Source organism: Balaenoptera borealis (assembly GCF_965194805.1).
Source record: "Balaenoptera borealis genome assembly, chromosome: 2".
Classification (NCBI taxonomy): domain Eukaryota; kingdom Metazoa; phylum Chordata; class Mammalia; order Artiodactyla; family Balaenopteridae; genus Balaenoptera; species Balaenoptera borealis.
The window spans coordinates 14,266,353-14,280,903 of NC_138867.1; the positions used below are offsets into that span (position 1 = coordinate 14,266,353).

General features: G+C 43.3%; 1 long non-coding RNA gene across 1 annotated transcript; it reads right to left on the reverse strand.

The window, feature by feature from the left end:
• Positions 1-2,124: 2,124 nt before the first annotated feature.
• On the reverse strand, positions 2,125-13,819 carry LOC309623439. Its single transcript, XR_014241387.1, has 2 exons — positions 3,925-13,819; positions 2,125-3,614 (listed from the first exon to the last, which is right to left on the reverse strand). It is a non-coding gene; the product is annotated as an uncharacterized lncRNA (long non-coding RNA).
• Between the last annotated feature and the right edge of the window lie 732 nt (positions 13,820-14,551).

Genomic DNA, 14,551 nt, shown 5'->3' on the forward strand with positions numbered 1-14,551 from the left:
CCTGCTCCCTCCTGACCTGGGACAGAGGACTGCCTTTCCGCCAGCTCATTGCCCTGCTCCTGGGATCCATCAGTAATAAATCTTGTGACTTGACTTCTTTTGTGTGAGTGTACTGAAACTGTACCGTCAGTCAAAATGGCCCCAGGGTTTTCGCTTCTCCAAAGTGGGAGCTCAGATGCTGAGGGAGCTCCCTGCCGCCCCCTGTGGGTGGCTTGTGGCTCCTCACCCAACAGGTCAACATCTGCATGCGCTTGATTTAATGCACCAGCTACAGCCCCCAACACAGGGTAGTCTCTTTTTCTTGACTCAGGCTCCTTAGCACTGATTCCATGGATTTGCCTCTCCGACACACCTCGCCTCTTCCCCAAGGAGAGCACGAATAGACAGTCCCCCTCATTCCCTGGATGTGTCATACCGTCTCTGGCTCTTATGCTCAAATGTCTGATACTATATTCTGGTACAAGTGATGACCAGAACGACAAAAACACACTGCAATTGACTGTGACTGACCTATCCCTTAGCTGGGCGTGGCTGCAAATTCTACCCTGTTGGCTGTCTCCTTTGAAAGCATGATGGTTGTGAGTGCCTGTTACCATTTAATATATCCGCTCTGTGTGAAAATATCTTCAAGGTAAGAAAATCTTTGAGAGCAGTGAGAAAACCTAATGAGTAAGCATCCCAGTGTCTTTTGAATGAACTTTGGGCCTGGACCAGACGCCCTTCTTAACGTTGAGTTAAGACGGCTCCATGGAGACATTGTCAGTTTTGGCCTTGGAGGGAAGGGGAAGTTATCACAGTGCAGCAGCCCTCCCGGAAGTTCTTTGTGGGGTGTTGATGCGTCCCCAAGGCCAGTTTCTATGCCAATATTCTGTTATTTCGACTGTTGGTGAATTGTTCCAGAACAGGTCAAGCTATGCACACTTAGCATCATTTTTGACTGTTAGGGGCAGCCCAACAAAAGGAGCATTTTCTCTGGTCCAAGGACATAGTATAAAGGGAAGAGGAGATGGAGAGAAGCAGGGAAGCAGACCAACAACTGAAATAGCTCAGCGAATGACAGTAATGGAACGTTCCAAAAATATTCTATTGGGTTACACTTTGAATAATGACTATGTCTGGAAAAGAGAACAGTTAAGGACCATAAGCATGTATAGAAATGCTCCCATCCTAAAGAAAAGATGAATAGTTAGGTGAGACTTTGGAGGATTATAGCAACAAATGCAGTCCATTTCCGTTGTAATCTTTTATATGGAATTGCACGTAACTCATTTGTGTTGTTCTTGGGTTTTGGTACTGAGACATATATACCCTGAGGTGCATTTTATGAGTGAAGAAAATAAGAGGATTTTCAATAGATCTAAGAAAGGTTAATCCTTTTCAACTGAAAAGCTCCTGTGCTTTCCTACAGGGCTTAGTATATTTGGGTCTCCCTGACGTGAATATTTCTTTCCAATGAGTAAGTGTAACCACCTTTTATTTCAGGTAAAGAATGTGAAGGCAGAATTTGAGGGACGTTAGTTTTTATAATAAGCTCACAAATGACTGACAGTTTAGAGGAAAATAGGACAGGAAATATGCAAAGTTAGTTCATGCCCAATGGGAAGGGATAAGAAAAATTAGAAGAAGAAACAGAACAATAATACCTTGGATATGCAGACTGCTTTAGCATTTACAAAATACTTTTCTCACTGGAATGTAGACTTCTTAAAAATAAGAAATTTGTCTTAATTAATCTTTGATTTCTCAGTCTTTAACATAATGTCTGGCTGATGATAGGAATTCACTATGTATTAGCTTCATGAATATACTAAAGAACGGTTGAATGAAAGAATTCACTATTTTATTTAATTTTTGCTACAATCCTACAAGTTTGGGAAATGTAGATTCAGCCATACATTCACAAGGAACTGAATCTGACCAACAACTTGGATGTGGTTGGAAGTAAATTCATCCCTAGAACTTCCATCTAAGAATCCAATCCTGCCATAACCTTGCTTTAGGCCTTGTGAGAACCTAAGCAGAGGACTTAGTTGAGCCCACTGGACTTCTGACCTTCAGAAACTATGAGATAATAAATGGAAGTTTTTTAAGGCCAATATCTTTTTTTTTTAATTAATTAATTAATTTATTTTTGGCTGTGTTGGATCTTCGTTTCTGTGCGAGGGCTTTCTCTAGTTGCGGCGAGCGGGGGCTACTCTTCATCGCGGTGCGTGGGCCTCTCACTATCTCGGCCTCTCTTGTTGCGGAGCACAGGCTCCAGACGCGCAGGCTCAGTAGTTGTGGCTCACGGGCCTAGTTGCTCCGCGGCATGTGGGATCTTCCCAGACCAGACCAGGGCTCGAACCCGTGTCCCCTGCATTAGCAGGCAGATTCTCAACCACTGCGCCACCAGGGAAGCCCAAAGCCAATATCTTTGTTGTGATTTGGTATGACAGTGATAGAAAATATTACAGGCGATGAAAATCATGTGGCCAAGCCCAAAGTCAAGGGTCAAAAAGGCTATTCTGCCTATCAGTTGGCTGTGGCCAATCTTAAATGTAATACTACAGGATAGTGAAAAATTAGAGCCAATATTTTAAACTTCTCCAATAGAACTGAGGTAGAAGACGAGCATCAGTTGTCTAGAGGAAGTTTAGTTAAAATAATTGGGAGGTGGGGAGGCTATTAGAAAAACCTTTCCCAAGGTACAACAGCCCAGAAAGAAGAGATATTTAAATAAGTTGTTAAACTGGAGAAGTCATTGAGTGATTTTTGGCAAAGGTAGTTTTGACCTGAAACTGGTGTGGGGTGACTTTTACATTTTCTCAAGAAACAAGGGACTGTTTAGGGTGTGGTGGGGAATAGAAGTTAATTCTGTGAGATTAATATGCTGGGTGAGATCCTTAACAACCAAGGCTCCATCAGTTATTCACCTTTGTATATAGTTTGCCCCTTGAGATTTTCCCAGCAATTTATTAATGTATGTTTGTATTTTACTAGGTGGGTTCTAAATACTAATGCAGAAAACCCAGAAACTGTATGTAAGTGCATGGCTATGGTCCCCTGATTTAAAAAAGAGAAGCTTCTCTTTCTCTTGGACGGTAGTGGCATAAATTATTGTGATAGTGTCTCCCAAGGGCCCAGGGACATGCAGAAGATGGGATTTTAAGGAGAGGACTATTTTTTGCCTTTTCTTATTTCTGCCTTGCATCCATAATCCTGGCTGGCCGGGGCAGTGAGTCACCTAGCAACCAATGCAAAGGATACAGGTCCTGCATCTTCCAAGGAAATGGAGTTAATAATGCTTCTCTAGGGAAACCTCATTTGGAGACAACAGTTCACTATGGGTATGTGGCCGATATCCTACGTACAACTCTGTGCTGGGCCACTTTTATTGGATTTGCAAGACCCGGGGGAATTCAGAACAAAGCAACCTATCCCTGTTCTCTTTATGTGTTGGGGAAATCTGTGTCCATTTCCACCTCTAGGAAAAATTAGCTCCTGTATCTAAGAAGACGTTTTCTCTAGTTGGGGGGAGCAATGGATAGGGGTGTCAGATTCTGAGTACATATGAATCCCAGCTCTCCTCCGTCCTAACTATGTGACTTTGCGTAAAGTCCTTCATCCCACTAAACCTGACGTTATTTTTTTTTAATTTAATTTATTTATTTATTATTTATGGCTGTGTTGGGTCTTCGTTTCTGTGCAAGGGCCCTCTCCAGTTGTGGCAAGTGGGGGCCACTCCTCATCGCGGTGCACGGGCCTCCCACCATCGCGGCCTCTCCTGTTGCGGAGCACAGGCTCCAGACGCGCAGGCTCAGCAATTGTGGCTCACGGGCCCAGCTGCTCCGCGGCATGTGGGATCTTCCCAGACCAGGGCTCGAACCCGTGTCCCCTGCATTGGCAGGCAGACTCTCAACCACTGCGCCACCAGGGAGGTCCAACCTGACGTTATTAATCTGTAAACAAAGGCTATAAAAGTACCCACCTCACAGACAGAGAGCCGTTTTGAGGATCAAACTGTAGCTGTTGTTAACACGACTCAAGGTCAAACAGAATGTAATCTGAATTGCAGGAGAAGAGGTTTAAGGTTGACATAAAAAGGAGCTTCCCAGAAGAAAGAGTTACAAATCTTACAGTGAAAATTTATGGAAACTCCTTCCATGAAGGCCTTTGAAAATAATCCTGACTATAAAATTATGTGATGGATGTTTCTGGACCTTCAAGAATTTATATAGTCAAGTGACTGTCATCACCTCAGAGTTACCACCTTGGGAATTTATACAATGATCCAAATGATATTGCTTTTGGGAAAACTCTTTTTTGTACCTGATCACTAAAACAGCCTTCAGAGAGTGTAATGTACTCCCTTGACATCCCTTTATCAGGGACAGTTGTCATCTTTAGAGGGCTGATGTGACTTAGAAACAACCAAAAGTCATTCAGAGCCAGTGAAGAGAAGTGGCTATACCGTGAAAGAGAATCTTATAGGACTCAAATGCTGACATTTGCATACATGGGCTCTAGATCACACGAATAGATTAGAAATGAAGATGACTTCTTATGGCCTAATAGGTAATGCTTTAGTTATAGATGCAGTGGAAATTGCCTTTTATTTCTTAGATGGCTGAAACACAATTGTTTACCATGGTCTTTGTCTTTTGTGATGAGTCTGAAATATTTCATAATAAAAAGTCTTTTAAAAAGACTAATTTCAGAATAAAAAAACAATAGAGAAATCTAGCTTCCCCCAAAGTCATCTCTTCTCAGCTCTTCTCAGAGCCTCACAATATGTTTTCCTAACTCCCTCATCATTTCATGATTTAGTCACAGGCAGTGACTAAAGAAGTCTCTTTTAAGTCTTCCAATTTCTAGTTCCCCATGTAAGTGAAACGAAGCAGGACCCTAGGGAGCCTTCATGGGACAGACCCACCCACATGTCCCCTGCCTGCCTCTTGACTGTAGAAAAACTTTAGCCAGAGATTAAATTTAATCAGAGAAATGAAAAAAATGCAGAAACAGAGAAAAGCAGTCAAACAGGACAAAATAATAAAAATTTAGTCATTAAGCAAAGTCAAGGACCTTTAGTTCCTCCTCAAGGGCTATAGGTAATATTCTGAGCCACATCCTTTGAGCTGTTTTGTAGATACTGAAACCTGTACCAGGTGGAAGAAGTTAACTACATGATGACCAGACTGTAGGCATGACATAAGCTGCTCCATCTTGCATTGTTTCAAGAACTGGTCTCAAGGAAATGGGAACAAACTGACCCTGGAACTGAAGATTAACTGTACTTAAAACAATCAAGATGACGCTGGTCAGACCGCCGCCTGACTAATTTCAAGACAACTGTCAGAGCTGACTGTGCTGTTCTTCATGTAGCCCCCTCCCTTCACCTACACCTCTGAAACTTCCCTTTAAAAGCTCTATGCCCCTTGATTGACAGTTCGGAGTTGGTTGTTGGATAGCAATCCACCTTCTCCCCCAGTTGCCAGCCTGCTGAATAAAGCAACCTTTCCTTTCTAACAACACTTGCCTCTGAAGTGTTGGCTTTTGAGTGGTGAGCAGCCGGAACCGAGTTTGACAACATAAGGAGCTTGGAAGCTGACACTGTGTCCTAACAATGAGTAACAAGCTGAACAGACTTGTTCAACTTTTCTTGGATCCTTAAAAGGGGGGAGGACACAGGGCAAACTGCTGCTCTGAGATTGGAGGGACAGACAGGTGAATATAAAGAGTTGAGGCTTACCAGAGCAGAGACTCGGCAGTGGACCACCATGGGAACCAGTGCCAGGGAAGGAAAACTTAAACCATAATTGAAGAACTGCTGGAGGCTCAGTTCTCAGCAGAAAACTCTGAAAGTATAAAAACTCCAAGGGGACCAAGTCATAAGGAGATCCTCACAACATTGTGAGATATAACTCCAGGAGCTCAGTGGATTCTCATACTAAATAAATCCCCTCAGGCTTCTGGCAGGGGGAGGGGATGGAGAACCATTTTGAAATAGGCCATAGTAGTTTGTTCTTCTGAACAAGGCCTGCCTTCAGGGGAAGCTAGTTAACTAGAGCCTACCCTGCTGAGGTATTATCAGAGCAGCAGTGATGTGAGGAAGGGAAATAGCCAACACCTACTGGCTCTAGTCATCCTGTCTCACCTAAAGGGGGAGAAAAAAACTGAGAAACACTTGTGAAGTTCACAGTCCAGGGGCACAGGCATAGGCTCACTAAAATACCGAGACCCAATCACAGACCGCAGAACACTTCCCCTCACCCCACACCTCACCAGCACATTACTAAAGGCCTATTTACAGCTATTCCTTTTATCTAGTACAACATATCCAACTATCAGAAAAGAAAAAAATTCTGTAAGAAAAAATTACAAGACATACCAAAAGGCAAAAAAACAAAAAACAAACAAAAAAATCTGCCACAATTTGAAGACACAGAGCAAGAATCAGAGCCAGACATGGAAGGGATGTTGGGATTATCAGACTGGGAATTTAAAATGACCTTTAAGATCCTAAAGGGCTCTAATGGGGAAAGTAGACAGCATGCAAGACCAGATGGGCAATGTAAACAGAGAGATGGACGTCCTAGGAAAGAACAAAAGAGAAATGCTACAGATAAAAGACATGATGACAAAAATGAAGAATGTCTTTGATGGGCTTGTTAGTAGACTGGACATGGCTGAGGAAAGACTCTCTGAGTTAGAGGATCTATCGATAGAATCCTCAAGAACCAAAAAGTAAAGAGAACAAAGACTGGAAAAAAACAGAACAGAATATCCAAGAACTGTGAGACCACTATAAAAGGTGTAATGTGTGCATAATAGGAATGCCAGAAGGAAAAAGAGAGAAAGGAACAGAATCCATTTAACTCTGTTGAATAGTAGTATTTCTAATCTACCTTAATAGATGGATTGTGTCTATTTAAGTTTCACACTTCATTAGCAGGCAGCCACATAAAGTGAGGAGTGCAAATGATTGACGCTTCCACTCCCTCTGTGGCCAGAGTCTCACTTTCCAACTGCAAGCAAATGCCAAAGGACAAACTCACATTCCTACTGGGTATTTTGATAAATATGAATAAACTATCTGTGTGTCAAATAATAGGAAGGCAACTGTCCTCTTTACCTTTGGTGTGCCTACTATTCTGGTAAACCTAGTTAGTAATAGTCAAGAGGGGCAAATACAGGAGAGAATGAGGCAGATGAATTGAAAGAAAATACAGAATCCACCAACAGAAAAGAATTTGCGTGGAAGATTTTCCTGGGCCAAAAACTTCAGCCCTTCTCTTGGATCTGCTTTACTAGCACTCTTCTACACCAGCACAGTCACTTTTGTTCTGAAATCCACCATGGAGAGGCCTCAGGACCTGTGCTCCAGGGAAAGAAACTCCCATATGCAGGAAGAGCTGGCCTAGACCATTACACCTAGGTCTTCTAAACCATTTACAGTGAGGCCACCAAACCAGGGTCTAGACAAGTGTCTACACTAGTGACTAATGATCTCGAGACCCTTAGTCATCAGGCTGCAGAAGTGTAGGGTAATCAGTGTTCCAGCATTGGCCCTCTGTCCTCATTGAGCTTAGTCCTGTGTCTTAAGGTTCTTCACAGAAAGAAAATCAATAGGAGATACATATATATATAAATAATATGTATTATAAGAAGTTGGTTCACATGATTATGGAGGCTGAGATGCCCCAAGATCTGTAGTTGGCAAGCTGGACACCCAGGAGGGCAGGTGGTGTAGTTACAGTCTGAGTCCAAAGGCCTGACAACCAGGAGAGCAAAGTTTGTAAGTTCCAGTCCAAGGGTAAGAGAAGATCAATGTCTTAGCTCAACAGTCAGGCAGGCTAAATTCCCTCTGACTCAAGCTTTTTATTTTATTCAGGTCTTCAGTTGATTGGATGAGGGCCACACACGTTAGGGAGGGCAATCTGCTTTACTCAGTCTACCAATTCAAATGCTACCTCATCCAAAAACACCCTCACAGACACACACAGAATGATGCTTGGCCAAATGTCTGGACACACTGTGGCCTAGTCAAACTGACACGTACAACTAGTCATCACATCCTGGCTATTTTCAACCATGACCTGAAGCTCTCCTAAGGGGCTGGTCCCCACTTGTATCTCCCTCTTTGAAGAGAAAGGCACCGTGCATGCAAAGGAGAGGTTCTGGCCCCTAATATTTCTGCGTTAGGCTAGAATTGTTAGATAGGTCACACAGGTGTTACCCCTCCCCACCTTCATCCTCGATGCTTCTGGTAGTTGACCCCAACTCTCTTTCCTGATGACTGCAGGGTCATTCTCTGAATTACTTTTTGCATAACAGCTTTGGAAACCACCATCAAGCAATAGAAATTAGCATACAAAATGAAACCTCTTTGTCATCAAGACTCTTAGCCAGGTCCAAGCAGCTCAGAAAGCAGATGTTTTATGTGCTGCTCCCTTGCATATTTTAAAATGACAATAAACATATTTATGATATGCATGAGCATCTAAATATTACTTCTCTAGAATCAGAACATCTGAAAAGCTAAAACAATGTCAGAGATCGTTTAATTCAACCTGCTCAGTTTGCAGAAGGGCAGCTGGAGGGCTGTTGTAGACAGTCTAGTCTTTCTGTCTCTGTCTCTGTCTGGCTCTGGCTCTGGCTCTGGCTCTGGCTCTGGCTCTGGCTCTGGCTACCGGGGATTTGAAACCCTTTTACAAATGGATGATTCCTCAGTTCAAGTGCATCAATGGGAGGCAAAGTCTGACTCTCACTCTAGTTGCTGAAAACCCCAGATTTTACATTCCAGCCTCTCTTGCAGCTAAGGCATGGGTATGCGACCAAGGTTATAGCCATCAGATGTCCTTGTCCCAAATTCTGAATTGGGAGCTTGAGGTGTACAGAAGCAGAGAGATTCCATTGTGGTCGTGGATGGTGGTAACAACGTTTTCAGCAAGTCGAGGCTGGATGCTGCAAGAATGGCATACTTGTTCGGTTCTGCAAGCAGCCATGGTGCCCCCTCCTGGCTGGTTTTGTCCCGAGGTTTGGCATGGTCCTAGCTGCTGCCAGCATCCATGTTCCTGAGCAAGCCTGTTTTTATGGCGGTCCTGGTTGTTCTGAAAGCTACCCATTGTCTTCTCAATAAAAATACTTATCTGCCTAAAGTAGCCAAAGGTTTTGTTTCTTGTGTTGATTTTGTTTTGCTTTTTAGTTTCTCGTACCCAAGAACCCTGACTGTGACCCACTGGGGATAGGCAATCAATATGGTCTTTGGGCAGAGCTGGGATTGCTGCCCTATAACTTCCAGCCCTTTGTGACTGACACAGGCACCAATCTCACTCTTACTGTGCTAATGTCATTTCTAGTCCTATTCCCCACCTTCTCCTAGAAACACCATTCTGACTCTACTTTTCTTCTCCATCTTGCGTGAAGGAAAAAAATAAAGTAGGAAAGCATATAGGATCAGCTTTACTCAAAATATTGTAACAGTTTAGGTGCCTGTATTAGTGAGAAATAGATTTGGCAACAAGCAGCCTAAAACTCATAATATCGACAGCTTACGTAAGCTAAAAGTGTATTTCTTTCTAACATAGAGTGGTGCAGGGGGGAGGTTTGAGGCTCTGGGCAGTTAGAGACCCAGGCTCCTTCCCTCTCATTTCTCCTCCACCCTCAGCACTAGGGGTCCACCTTCTGGTGGGTTTGTAGTCAATGTCTTGCTGTAGACAGAGCCTAAAATGCTTACTAACCAGCCCCCTTTTTATTCAAGGACATATGCAGAAGCTTGCTAAAATTCTTCCTCACCTTAGTCAGTTCAGACTGTTATAACCAATACCATCCTGAGGAACTTACACAGCAAACTTACTTCTCACAGTTCTGGAGGCTGGGAGGACCAAGACTGAAGCACCAGCCAATTCGGTGTGTGATGGAAGCCTGCTTCCTGGTTTGCAGATGGGACCCTCTTGCTGTGTCCTCACATGGTAGGGGAGAGGGGGAGCATTCTAATCTCACCGAGTTTCTTCTTCTTATGAGGGCACTCATCTCATTATGGGGGCTCCACCCTCATGACCTCTCCAAGGCCCCTTCTACTACCATCACTCTGGGAGTTAGGACTTCAACATATGAGTTTTGAGGGAAAAGAAACATTCAGTCCATAGCACCACCCCACTGCCAAATGTTTGAGCAGACATCATTCTTTTTTTTTTTTTAATTTTTTAATTAATTAATTAATTAATTAATTTATGGGTGTGTTGGGTCTTCGTTTCTGGGCGGGGGCTTTCTCTAGTTGCGGCAAGCGGGGGCCACTCTTCATCGCGGTGCGCGGGCCTCTCACTATCGCGGCCTCTCTTGTTGCGGAGCACAGGCTCCAGACGCGCAGGCTCAGCAATTGTGGCTCACGGGCCTAGTTGCTCCGTGGCATGTGGGATCTTCCCGGACCAGGGCTCGAACCCGTGTCCCCTGCATTGGCAGGCAGATTCTCAACCACTGCGCCACCAGGGAAGCCCCTAGACGCCATTCTTGATAAGGATCTGGTGGATCACGTGGGAGGTGGGGGTCAGGGCTACAGAGCAGAGATCTCTGAGCTCAAGCAGCACCGACTGTGCTGCCTTGACCCTCCTGGCACCAGCAGTGGGTGAATGACTTTGGAGAGGCAGTGTCAGCTCTCAGGTCAAGTTATAAAGCCAAGGCGAAAGACAAAGTCCTTTCTCTGCGTGGTGTCTGGCGGTGCAGCACATCTATGCCTCTGGGCCTGGACGGCAAACACAGGGCCCAGATGCTGCCGTGCCAGGAAATGGGGGCTTTTATCCTGAACTCTTCCAGCTGAACTTAACATCCCATTATACGAAATAATTGCATTGCAAATTTTAAGTGCACGGTGAATTTTGACTCTTGGCCTCGGTTCCTCTTGAAAATCATCAAAATTATTCTGTAATCAATATCACAAAAACTCCCAAGGGAAATAAAAGATGCCCTGTACTAAGGAGGAGATTATTTAACATCTGTCAAAGCCAAGATGTCATCCACTTGTAGCTTCATTGATCATCTGCAACTCTTCCCTCATTTGCCTGATTATCACTAATTCAAATCAGCAGAGGTGATCAGTAATATCCACGCTAGTGACAACTAGTATTTCGTAATGGGATGTGTTTTCTCTATCTCACTCCGATACAGATACATGGTAATTATACAAAAAGGCCCTCTGTGAATAAGTTTATTGGTGATGTTATCCTGTAACCAGAACAGGCAGCTCAACTTTTAATTATCTTCTCCTCCTTCAGATTTTGAAAACAACTCCTTTAAGCTGTGGAATCTCCACTGACATCTGTCATTTTAAGGGCCAGGCCTCCCCCTTCTTTAAACACATAAAGAGTGTTTCTTTTCCTTCAACATCGGTCAGTCAAGGTTGGCTAGTAGGAGTTAAAATCATTTCCCATCTCAGTAATTGCATCCTCCTCAGTCTGTGGACAGAGTGATGAATAGCCATAATGAAAACAACAGAAATAACAACTACTTGCAAAACACTTTGACAATTACAAAATATTTTTACATCAACTATTAAAAATAACCTAAATCTTCCAACCCACCTTCATGTTGCGTGATCCAGCCAAAATGCCAACCCCAAGCAGATAATGTTTGTTGCATTATTTTTCTTTAAAAGAAAAAAAAAAAATTCTACAGTCTCAGTAAAAGTCCAGCAACTGTTCTCAAAGTAAAAAGGGGAAAATAGCTCCAGGTATGTTTGATAGAAATCAAACTACCCAGAATGAGGGACTGAACACACAACATGACAAAACGGGGATGCTATGAACATCAAAAGCGTTGACTTTTTTTTTTAAGGCAGAGCATGTGCTCCCAGCACTGAGTGAACACGTGATGCTTCAGGTCTCTGGCTGTGAAACATGAAGACAGGGTGGAAGCAGTCCAGATCTGGGATCCGGTGTCGGTTGCTACTTCTGTATCTAAGCAGCACTTGAACGAGACCGCCTCTTAGGTGTGACTCTGCATGATGTCACAGAGCAGCTCAGTTGGGTTTTAGAACTGGTGCAGTGCCGTGAAATGACTTCTGCCCATTACAGCACTGGGTTCCTAAGCTTGGATCAGCTCGCGTCAATGAAAGAAGATGTGTCCCATGACACGGACACTTCAGGACTCTCTGAAGAGAGGGAAGGCAGAACACCAGTAAATTGGTGTGAGCTGAGGCTTCCTCTTTGCATGGTTGGTGTCATGCACAATTGTGTCCTGGCCCAGGATGGTCCCTGAGCAGCTGAGCTCACTTTCTGGACACGGAAGGCTGGTGTCTCACACTCGCCTCAGGTGTTGGTGGGGAAGTGAAATCCTGACGGGGCTGGTTTTGCTCTTTTTTTTTTTCAGTAACTTACAGTTTATTATGTTTAATTCACAAATGTTGGAAACAAACCAGAAAGGCAAATTGAGTTCATTTGAACCCATCAAAGTTTCTCTAAAATAATATACACGTTGTTCCATATAACGATTCTGAAAATACTGGTTTATCAATGACTGTTCTTTTACAAACAAAAATCCCATTTGGACAGCACATCAATGTTAGCAATCGTGAACAGCAGGAGTAAACACCATGTGGTTTTTATTCTACCCTTGGCCTCTGCTTACGTCTCTAGCTGCAACTCTCGCCTCTCTTTCTTCCCTTCACACGTTGCTTTAGCTGCGAGGAACTTCTTTTTGTTCTAAAGCACTGTGCTCGCCTTCGTGTCCCAGTGATTTTGCCTGTTCTGTTTCCCCTCACTTTTGATTGCTGGTGGTCCTTCCAGACCTCAGATATTGGCTTGAAACATAATTTGCTATGTGAGACATTTTTCATCCACTGGATAAAATTAGATCCTCCAGTTATGCAATTTCATAGCACCTTATGTTTCCTTTGTCTTCATCATAATAATGGCAATTACTTATACAGGTTCTAGGTACTGTACTAAAAATACCCATACACACACAACGCACACACACACATATATATATACCTATATATCTATGTATGTATACATATAACTATCATCTATTTTTCCATTTGTCTAGCTACCTATCTTTTGTCCATTGTGAGTATTGAATGAGTATCTATATAGTAGCTATAGATAGATAAGTAAATAGATGATAGATAGATAGATAGATAGATAGGAACAGTCTTACTCTTTTTGCTCTTTCCCTCCGAGAGGAATATGAAATTCCAGATGGTAAACACTCAGTTGACAACTATAGGTACCCTAATACCCTACTGCTGCTTCAGACCATCAGTCCCCTTTGTATTTTCTCAGAAGCGGTACCAGCAGAGGCGAAAAGAGCACAAAGCATAATTTTGTATGCGTGCCTGGTATGATCAGACACTGCAAGAGTTTCATCCAGCAAGGGCCATGACTGGCTCTCCCCAGGAAGGAAAAGAATAAATCTACTGATAGAAGAATGATATTGAGGGTAAACGAAACCACGCACCAGCGGCACTAGTTAGGATGACACCAACCCCTGTAACAAATCAACCCCAAAAGAAGTCACAGCTTACGCACAACAGAAGTTTATTTCTTGCTGAGTAGTTACAAATCATCAGTGTTTATTCTTCTATACACGGCTTTTCAAGGGCATAGGAAGCTCTGACATTGTCAACATGGGGCTTGTATGGTCGCCGTGTCTTTCTCCATCCAGTCAAAGAGAGCTTTGAGGAGGCCACGTGGGCAGTTACTATGGACCAAGCCTGGAAGTCTGCTCAGTCTACTCACCTTCCTTTGGCTAAAACTCGGTCACATAGAGTATTAGTTTCCTGTTGCTGCTGTAACAAACTTGAAAATTAAAACAATATACATTTATTCTCTCACACTTCTGGAGGTCGGAGAGGTCTGAAATCAGTTTCACTGGGCTGAAGTCAAGGTGTTAGCAGGGCCACACTCCCTCTAGAGGCTCGAGGGGAAAATCTGTGCCCTCACCTTTACTAACTTCTAGAGCTGCATCCCTTATATTGCTTGTTTCCCAGCCCTTTGCTCCATCTTCAAAGCCAGCAGTAGCATCTTGCTTCAGTGGTCACATTATTTTCTCCTCTGTCAAACCTCTCTCTTATAAGGACACCCGTGACTGCATTTAGGGTCCATGCCTCTTGGCCCTAGTTCATGCTCGTTGGATAATCCTTTTCTTACAACCTGCTGAAACTACAGGTTTGGGTTTGGGCTTTAGCGATAAAGAGGCCCCCTTAGAAGTTCTCCATATGGCTCAGGTGGATTAAAAGCATTTCTCATTGGGGTTTGGGGACAATGTTCTAAACAACTATAGTGTTATTTTACCTTCCACTTGTAAACCACTGTCCTTTGACAGTGCAGCCTTTTGGGGAAAGTGACGAGTCTGCAGCTGATGTGGTCATTATGATCCGCTGGCGAGATGACATTTTAATTATCTAATTATAGCCTCCAATAGTCATGGAGGTATTCAACATTCTACCAATGAGCTGTTGGTATGAGGGGGGCCAGAATCCACAGTTCTTTTTTCTTCTGATTCAGATCTCTTAGGATGTATAGTATTTTAAAAAAATTTTATTGGAGTATAGTTGATTTACAATGTTGTATTAGTT